The sequence below is a fragment of the Petaurus breviceps genome, unplaced genomic scaffold, assembly GCF_028583685.1.
Source record: "Petaurus breviceps papuanus isolate PSGF00001 unplaced genomic scaffold, PetGlider_PUasm1.0 188, whole genome shotgun sequence".
NCBI classification, from domain to species: domain Eukaryota; kingdom Metazoa; phylum Chordata; class Mammalia; order Diprotodontia; family Petauridae; genus Petaurus; species Petaurus breviceps.
In genome coordinates this window covers 26,213,053-26,221,536 of record NW_027185804.1, presented here as the reverse complement: position 1 = coordinate 26,221,536, position 8,484 = coordinate 26,213,053, and the positions used below count along the sequence as shown (strand labels likewise).

General features: G+C 44.3%; 1 protein-coding gene across 3 annotated transcripts in view; it reads left to right on the top strand.

The window, feature by feature from the left end:
• Positions 1-717: 717 nt before the first annotated feature.
• TRAF6 (TNF receptor associated factor 6) overlaps positions 718-8,484 on the top strand; it is a 36,013-nt gene continuing 28,246 nt past the window's right edge. For 2 of the 3 annotated variants that reach the window (XM_069091446.1, XM_069091444.1), the window contains exons 1-2: positions 718-899; positions 1,413-1,546. The gene's annotated coding sequence lies outside the window, so the exon portion shown is untranslated. The remainder of the gene's footprint in view (positions 900-1,412; positions 1,547-8,484) is intronic. The other variant, XM_069091445.1, reaches the window with a different exon arrangement.

Genomic DNA, 8,484 nt, shown 5'->3' with positions numbered 1-8,484 from the left:
AGAGTTACCTGCAAAGTTCTGGGCCCTCCATCAAGGGAGGTTTGTGTACTGAGGGGGAAACTGACTGAAGTTTCCCATCTGGTTAGATACCTAGTGATGAGCTCATCCTGGGGAGGCAGGATGTTTCTTGGAAGCTGGTGGAAAAGGGAAAGATAATGCATTTGAACAGAGTAAAGAGAGAGGAGGTGTCAGTTCATGCTTGGCTACACTGAGAATGTAAGAAGAGAAACATTTCTAGTCAATTACGTTTTGTGTCTCAAAACTCTTTGCAGAGCTGTGCTGGAGGAACATGCAACGCTTCCTAAATCAGTTTACTTATTCGGTACAGCCCCAGACTCATAAAAGATGATTTTATAGCCGGGGGCGGGGGGGGGGCGATGAAAAAGGGGAGCATTGACAAAAAGTGGGAGTTGGCGCTTCCTACCCGTCCGTTCCCTCCCCTACCACCGCCCCTGGGAATTCCCTCTACAAAGAAGTCCTCCACTTCCTAATTCTTCTTCGCCTCATTACGTCCAAGACCGCACCTCGCTCTCCACGCCTTGGACCAGGGACGCGCAAGGATGGAATTCACCCTGGCAATCCCGAGGTGTGCGTTGGGAGGCGGCCGCTGGCGGCCCGAGCGCAGACGGCCGTAGGACCGCCACGGCGGCAGGGGGCGCTGCGCTTCTCGAGAGAGGGAGACCCTTCTCGGGCGCCGTCGTACCCGGCGCAGGCGCAGTCGTGTTCCCATGCCTGGGCCGGGAGCTGGGAAGGCGGAAGCTCGGGTTCCGGCGGCGGCGGCGGCCTGAGGGGCCTCGCCCGCTCCCTGAGACCGTGCGGGCCTCCGTGACCGCGCTCCTCGCGCTCTTTCTCCGCGAGGCCTTCGAGCGAACGACCAACGGAAGGACCAACCGGCGCGGGTGAGTGTCCCGGGCCCGGGAGGCTGTGGCGCAGCGGGAGGAAAGCTCTGTGCCTCAGTTTGCCTCCTGTGGGAAGCGAACGGTCGCGGACGTGCCCCCCCCCCCCCCCCCCCCCCCCCCCCGAGGAGAAGGGGACAAAGCGGGAGGGTCACAGTCAGGGCCGCCCGCGCGTATGAAGCCCCTGCTGTGCGTCGGCCAGAGCCAGACGGGGGGGGGCGGAAGGGATGACTCGGACAGCGCTCCCGAGCTACCTCCGCTAACGCCTCCGTGGGTCCGAGACCGAGCCCCGGGGCCGGGGGGAGGGGGGTCTTGGGGACTGACTCTCAGACAGCTCCCGCCGTCAGCCCCGGGGAGCCGGAGGCTGGACCCTTTTACAGATCGGGAAACTGAGATCTGCACAGGTTAGGTGACTCACCCGGGGACACGCAGTGAGGCGGGATTTGAATTCAGGTCTCAAACTTGCCCCTTAACCTCAGTGTCTTCCCTGTTGTTGTCGTCTCTGATCCCGCTTAGTGCGTAGCTGCTGAGATCCTAGGGAAGCCCCTGAACCTGTGCCTCAGTTTCCCCACCATGAGGATCCGTGATCAGTGACGAGGAGGACGGGGGTGGAGATGATGCCGGCGGTGAGCCTCAGCACTGAGATTTGTGTAGGTTTTTGTTCTCCTTTTTTCCCTTGTGATCAGCACATTGCCTGGCACGTAGTAGGTGCCTCATACATGTTTATTGCCTGATTGGGAAGCTTGTTCTTTACCTCGTCTCAACCCCATTTTACAGACGGAGAAGTTGGGGCTCAGAGGATTTAAGTGACGTGTCTGGGGTCACATAGGAATTAAGCGTCTGAAACAGGATTTGCACCAGTTCCCTCTCCACCAAGCCGCTCCTTCTTAGTGGGCAGGTGCCATCTAGGAGGCCTTAATTAGAGTCTGATGGCTCTAGTGCCTGTATTACTTTAAAAAGCCCTGTATTACTTAGAAAATTCGTGAAGGTCTCCTTACGGTCTCTGGGGCAGCCAAGAAAGGCAGAAGCGAGACCCCGCCCCCAGAGGCTGGCACAGCATGCAAACAGTCTGCAGCGCAGGGGGCAGGTAGTCTCAGAGGGAAGTCACTGTTGGAGGAACTGGGACTGACCCTCGCTGGAAGGGCAGATTGGAGCAGAGCATTGCAGGCTGGGGCCTGTGTGAAAAGCAGCAAGCAGGCCAGCTGGATGTGGTCCTGGGGGATCCGAGGACTGGACCTGCCTTTCCATTGGCAGAGGGAGCTGCCCAGTGAGGAAGCTCCCTCAAGTCTGCTCTGAATCACAGACAGGAGTCATCTGAGCCGGGACTTAAACCTAGGCCTTCCTGGCTTCATCCACCACACTGGGCTTCCTTCACACTGTAGCTCTGGCACCTCCACACCCCCTACTCCGACACCGTCTGCTGAAAGGCTCCAGATATCACTGGAGGACACCAAGTCAAGACTGGTTGTTTGTAGAAGTAGAGCTGAAAGGGACCTTTTGAGGTTATCTAGTCCAACCCCAAGTTTTACAGAGGAGTCACACAAGTAGTCAGTGGCAGAGATGGGATTGGAACCCCCAGCCTTTGACTAACTAAAAATATGTTGTTTCACCAGGCAGGGCAATCTTGGAGAGGTATCCTCCTGCTGAGGAACGGCTTCCATTAGGTCTTCTGCCCTCCTGTGCAACATATTGAGATGTTTTTGAAGTTGTTTCTTCTCTCTGACAGTCTTTGAGTTACACGTATATAAAGCTTCTACACAGAACCTGTCTTCTACCTCCCTTTGTCCCTGTCAAAACAAACACAAGCCAGCAGGTATTTATAGTTCCCTGGTTAATTCAGAAGAGGGCCTAGAGAATGCTTCTTCTAAAGTTCAGACAATAAGAACGTTTCTCCCATTTCTCTGCATCTTTAAACTGTTCCAGACATGAGTTCAATAAAACTGTTCCTGGTATTTGGTGTAGGGGAACTCCATTGTGCATTTGGGAGGGACTTGAATAGAAAGCACCTAAAGAATTCACATTGATTCTTTAGTTCAACTCCATGGATATTTATTGTGTTGCTTTTGATTTAGGGAAAGGCATATTATCAAATATACCCATGTACACAGGTAGGGAAACTATAAAAAAAAATCCACAACTGTTGTTACTTCCAATTTCTTTGTGAACTGAACTACTTTCATTCTGGGTAATAAAGGAAGTAGCCTGGCATCATGGAAAGAACAGTGGGCCTGAAGTCAGGAGCCTTGGGTTTCAGTAGAGACCCTACCTTTGACACATGAGGTAGCCTTGGCCAGTTAATACCAGCATCTGACAGGAAGACCTTAAGGTTTACTGCAAAGCACTTTTTTTTTTTATAACTTGGCTCATCACTCAGGACTTCTTAGATGATCTCTAAGATTCCTTCTAGGTCTGACAATTTAGGAAGCTGAATTTTGTTGATTGAGTGTGAGAGTGACAGTACTTTGATAAAGTGGAAAGAGTCTTGGCCTTACAGTCAAAAAATCTGATTTCAGATGAAAGCTCTAACACTTAGGATTATAACTGGCAAGTCATTGAGCTTTTCCAGACCTTGGTTTCTCCACCTATAAAAGAGAGATTATTGTACTACCTACGTCACATGGTTGTTGAGAAGAAAGCACTTTGTAAGTCTTTTTGTGCCTGCCATGTAAAGGTACGTGATTGTCACCCTAGAGTAGCTAAATGTGTCATTTGTTTCTCATATGCTTTATTTTGTTGATGTTTCCATGATTAAAACCTTTTTCATAAAGTTTCAGCAGCAGCCTGCATAAATGGTAAAATGTTAACACTAGAAGGGACCTTAGAGATTTCCAGGGAATCCAGCCCCCTCATTTTACAGATGGGCAAACTGACTCCAAGTGGGGTCATATTAATTGTTCAAGGTCAAAGTGGTAGATCCAGGACTCAGACCACCTCCTTCTAGTCTAACACATTACAGAATACTTTTGAATCACAACCTTAATATTGGCACAGTTGAGTTTACATTTAATTTTTTAAGAGAACTTTATTCCCAAATTATGACTGTGAGAGTCATTTGTGATTCTTCCCTGTCTCTATTGCCTTTATTTTAATTCATATATATGGAGTCTATATTCAGTCTTTTGAATTTTAATTCCCTCTCATTAATGCTTTAAAAATGTCTACATTTAATGAACTCTTCTTGTCCTTGTATCATAGAATAATCTTTGTGAAAGCCTACAGCTTTTCAAAGAGTTTTAATACCAAAAAAATTTATGGTCCTTTGGCAATACTTTGTTTACACTTACTTCTGTTTCTTGCATTCTCTTGCTTTGTATGTCAGGTGTGATTTTTTTTTAACATCCTGTGAAAACTTTGATCCGACTTAAAAATCATATTTAAAAGTCTTATTTGAAGCTTTCTTGACCTTTACATATCCTTCTCCCTACCTGCAGCTCTAGCTTCAATGAATCAGTTTTTGTGTACTTTCTTTTCTCTGTTTTCCCTCTCCAACTCCCACACTGGGAAACCTAACATGTATTATTAGATACTTAAGTACTTAGTGATTAATGGAAACCTCTAGTATATGGACATATGTTTGATGGTATTGCTGTGGCTTGTAGAACCAAAAGAAGCTTGGATTGGTTGCCTAACAACTTCCTAGCCAATAAAGAAGTCTTTTTCTTGCACACAGAATTAAGAGCTACAAACCTGGAGTCCCAGCAGGAAAGAAAGCTAGCACCAGCTCATGGTTCTAGCATATTAGTGAAAGGTGAGTTGTCTACTCTCACCATTAGTTATCCATTCAGTGGAGAGAAGGAAATAACAAACCACTCTAGTATCTTTACCAAGAAAACCCCAAATGGGGTCACAAAGAGTCCAAAATGACTGAAATGACTGCACAGCAACAACAGGGTGAGAGCTTTACTGATAAAATAACAGCTCTCATTTATATAAGACCATAAGGATTTCAAAGTACTGTGCATCTCTTATTTCATCTTTGAAATAAGCCTGTGAAGTAGGGGCTGGTATAACATCCTTATTTTACAGTTGAAGAAATAGGCTGCCAGAAGTTCAGTGACTTTTCCAAGGTCATACAATAAATAATATGTCTGAGGTTGGTTTTGACTCCAAGTGTTTCTGACTCTTGAGTTCAATGATCTGTCATGTCCATGTGGACATTGGGAAATCATCTAGCCTGGTACCTCCTAGCCCTTGTAACAAATATACACAGTCAGGCAAAATGCTTTCCCTCATTGGTTATGTCTAAAATGTGTGCCTCATTCTCCATGTCAAGTCCATCACCAGGAGGTGCATAGCCTGGCCACTGTTTCCAAAATATTTTTAAAATTTGGAAGTGATTTCATGTGGCCCCTTCTTTCTAGAGGTACAGAAACTGAGGCCTAGAGAGGGGAAGCTGCCCACCCAAGATGGTGCCTCTTGGTGGGGGAGCCAGGGTGAAACTTCCCATATCCACTTCATCCCCTTCTGTGGCCTTTCAGTGCACTAGACTGCCTAGAAGCAGCAGGAGAAACCAAGGGAGACAGACCCTCTGAGTTCAATCCAGCCTCAGATGCTTACTAATTGTGTGACTCTGGGCAAGTCCCTTCATTACTTTCTGCCTTGGTTTCCTCAACTGTAAAATGGGGATGATCAATCATAGCACCTGCCTCTTAGAATAATTGTGAAGATTGAGATAAATGCCTGGCTCATAGTGGGTGCTTAATAAATGCTTGTTTCCTTCCTGTTGGTATATTCTTTCATTCCTTGAAGGAACTTGGAACTACATAGTCTCATTGCTTCACTCACCAAGAAAACCAAATATTTAAAAAATGGTCTGCTTATAATAAGATCAATGTTGGGCCTTGTTCCTCTTTCTGGTGTTCTGTTGAAGGCAGAGTAAATGCCTTTTGGCATTATCTATGAAGGGAGTTAGTGTTCGGTACAAAGACAATGACAGATGGGTATATGATTTTGATTCCTAAAGCAAAGAATGTTTATTGATAAAATTTTCAATCATTCTTGTGGTTTTTTTTAATGCCTGATTGATGTCTTTAAGCTGCATCTTTACTGTGAATTTTTTCCACCAAAATTGAAACTGATTATTGAACATAGTTTCTTAGAAATATGTTTGCCAGAAAAGATGTGTTTAATTTGTTGGAAAAGTCTGAGTTTTTTTTTTTTAATGGAACTGAGAAAGAACCAAAGTCAGAACTTCCAGTGAAATGAATTGTTTGATGAGAGAATAGAATATGCATATTTGGAGGCTTAACTGAATAGCTTTCTCCTTGGTCTCAGTCGCAGGCCTTTACTTAGCTCTTGCTGTGTGTCAGGCACGATGCTAAGAGCTCTGACTACAGAAAAAGGCAAAAATGCAAATCCTGCACTCTGGAGGTTCCAATTTTAACAGAAGAGGTAACATACAAATAACTGTGTATGTGTGAGATACGTACAGTATGTGGAGAGCGAGGACTCACAGCGTCCCTGCTGCTGAAACTCCAAGGAGATCTGAGAAGTATTTGGCTTAAAAAGCATTGTAAAATGTTTACTTGGCAGCTTTGTCTGCGCTGTGGATTATTGTTGCCATTGTCTTTTCATTTATATTGAATGGAAATCTTAGGTATCTCCCACTCAGATCTTTGTGTGTCTCCTCGTGGCATAGAGATGATGCTGAGTTCTCCTGGCAGCTCCCACCAGGCAGGAAGAGCTGGGTGAGGCCCATTGACAAGGTGTGTGCTGTCTGAGGGGGAGCAAAGCTGAGTCTGGGAGTGTTGTTACAGGTAGGTGAAGGCTCATGAATCTTGTATCCAGAGCAGCTTCTCAAGTCAAGTTTGCAGCCTGATAGCTATGCACAAGTCTGAGTCTGTACCAGTGGAGATAAAAATATGTTTGTGGAGGAAAAAACATTCTGGTTTTTGAAGAATGAATTATTAATTGGACACATTACCCTCCGGGAAATTTGTATGAAATGTTAAAACGGACTGATTTTCAAACCTATGATCAGAGTTGGGGCTTTATCAGCAACACCACCTCAAGAGATACATTTTAGGAAAACAATGGGCACATGAGTGCTGGCCTGGTGGCTGCCATGCTGGCCTTGGATTCAGGCAGAGATGTGTTCAGATTCTACCTCTGGTATGTTCACCAGCTGTGTGATCTCACTGAGCCTCAGTTTCCTGAAATTTAAACAGAGCTTTTGCCTAATGTGGTCAACAGGGTTGGTGGTTATAAGGCTCAAAGGAGTTAATAGGTACTTTGCAAACCTTAAGACACTATAAACCATCCCTTTGTGGAGGTGAGAGGTCCACTAGTGGTGTATATTACTTATTATTTTAAGACTTTTTTGATGTATTGCTCCACTGTGCTGATTTTTTTCCTCTTTTTAGTCTTTGAAAAAAATCGGAGATGATATACATAAGGTGTGTAAAGTGCTATATTAGTCAGTATATAAAATATATTCATATATTTCTGCAAGGACTAGAGAGACCTGTATGTCTCCCTGATTTTTTGTTTAATGTTACAAAATACATTCAGGAAAAAAAAAAAGTACCATTCTTACTTTAAGAAATAGCAAGATTTCTTTATGAAGAGTTGCCCATGTCATGTATGGCAGTAATCTACAGTGTTTCTAACAGGGCTAGTAAAAACAGTGACTTTTCTGTAGTGAGCATGTCAGTATGAATTTATTTTGCCTGCTAATTTTTCTTTATTTGTTCATTAAAAAGCCATTTAAAGCATATTGTGTTTTTGCCTGAATTTTTGAAATACTGATTTCAGTAACAGAAAAGAGGTGACAGATGAGAATCTAAGAGGGTGTCATAGAAAGGCAAGTGTACATAAAGGAGAGATCTCTGTTCATGATATTTATGATAATGGACAAGTTTTGTCATCTGTGTAAACTTAGTTTCTTTGTAGTATCTTAGATGGAGTGGTAGAAGGGACCTTAGAAGTCATTTGGTCTGACCCTTTCATTTTCCAGATATAGAAAGTGATGCCCACAAATGTTCAACAATTTGTCCAAGAGGACTCATGTGAGAGGTGGAGCTTGAACCTAGTGTATTCTGCTTTGGATTTGGGGGGTTTTTCTGGGTTTTTTTTGTGTGTGTTTGTTTTTTGGTACTGTATTGCTACCTTTTAAAAAAGAAGCTAGAATGATAACCAGAGTACTTACTTCAAGATGTTTGTGAGGCTGAAATGAGATAATAGGCTATGCGACATTCTTTGCAAGTCTGAAAGTGAAAGATAAAGGTCAGTTTTTTCTATCAGTGTTAAAAAAGCAATTCAGCATTTTCATGGCAGAGCTAGGCTGGCCTTTGGAAGTAGTTTATGCACAGTTTGAACAAGATGTCTCTAATTCAAACCAAGTATCTTTTTTTCATCCTTGGAAGCATCATTTTTCCTAAGATATATTTGACTCTGAAACTAGAAAACATTGAAGCCAAAGATCCATTACCCAGAAGTTTAAGACAATAATAACGTCTCTTCTTCCCCTCCAACAGGACTCAGGATGGATGACCTGGGTCCAGATGATGCCTCAGACCCTTACTCACTCTGTGGTCCTCAGCAGGCCATTCATCTCAGAAGCTCAGCTTCTTCAGCTGTAAAATGAGAG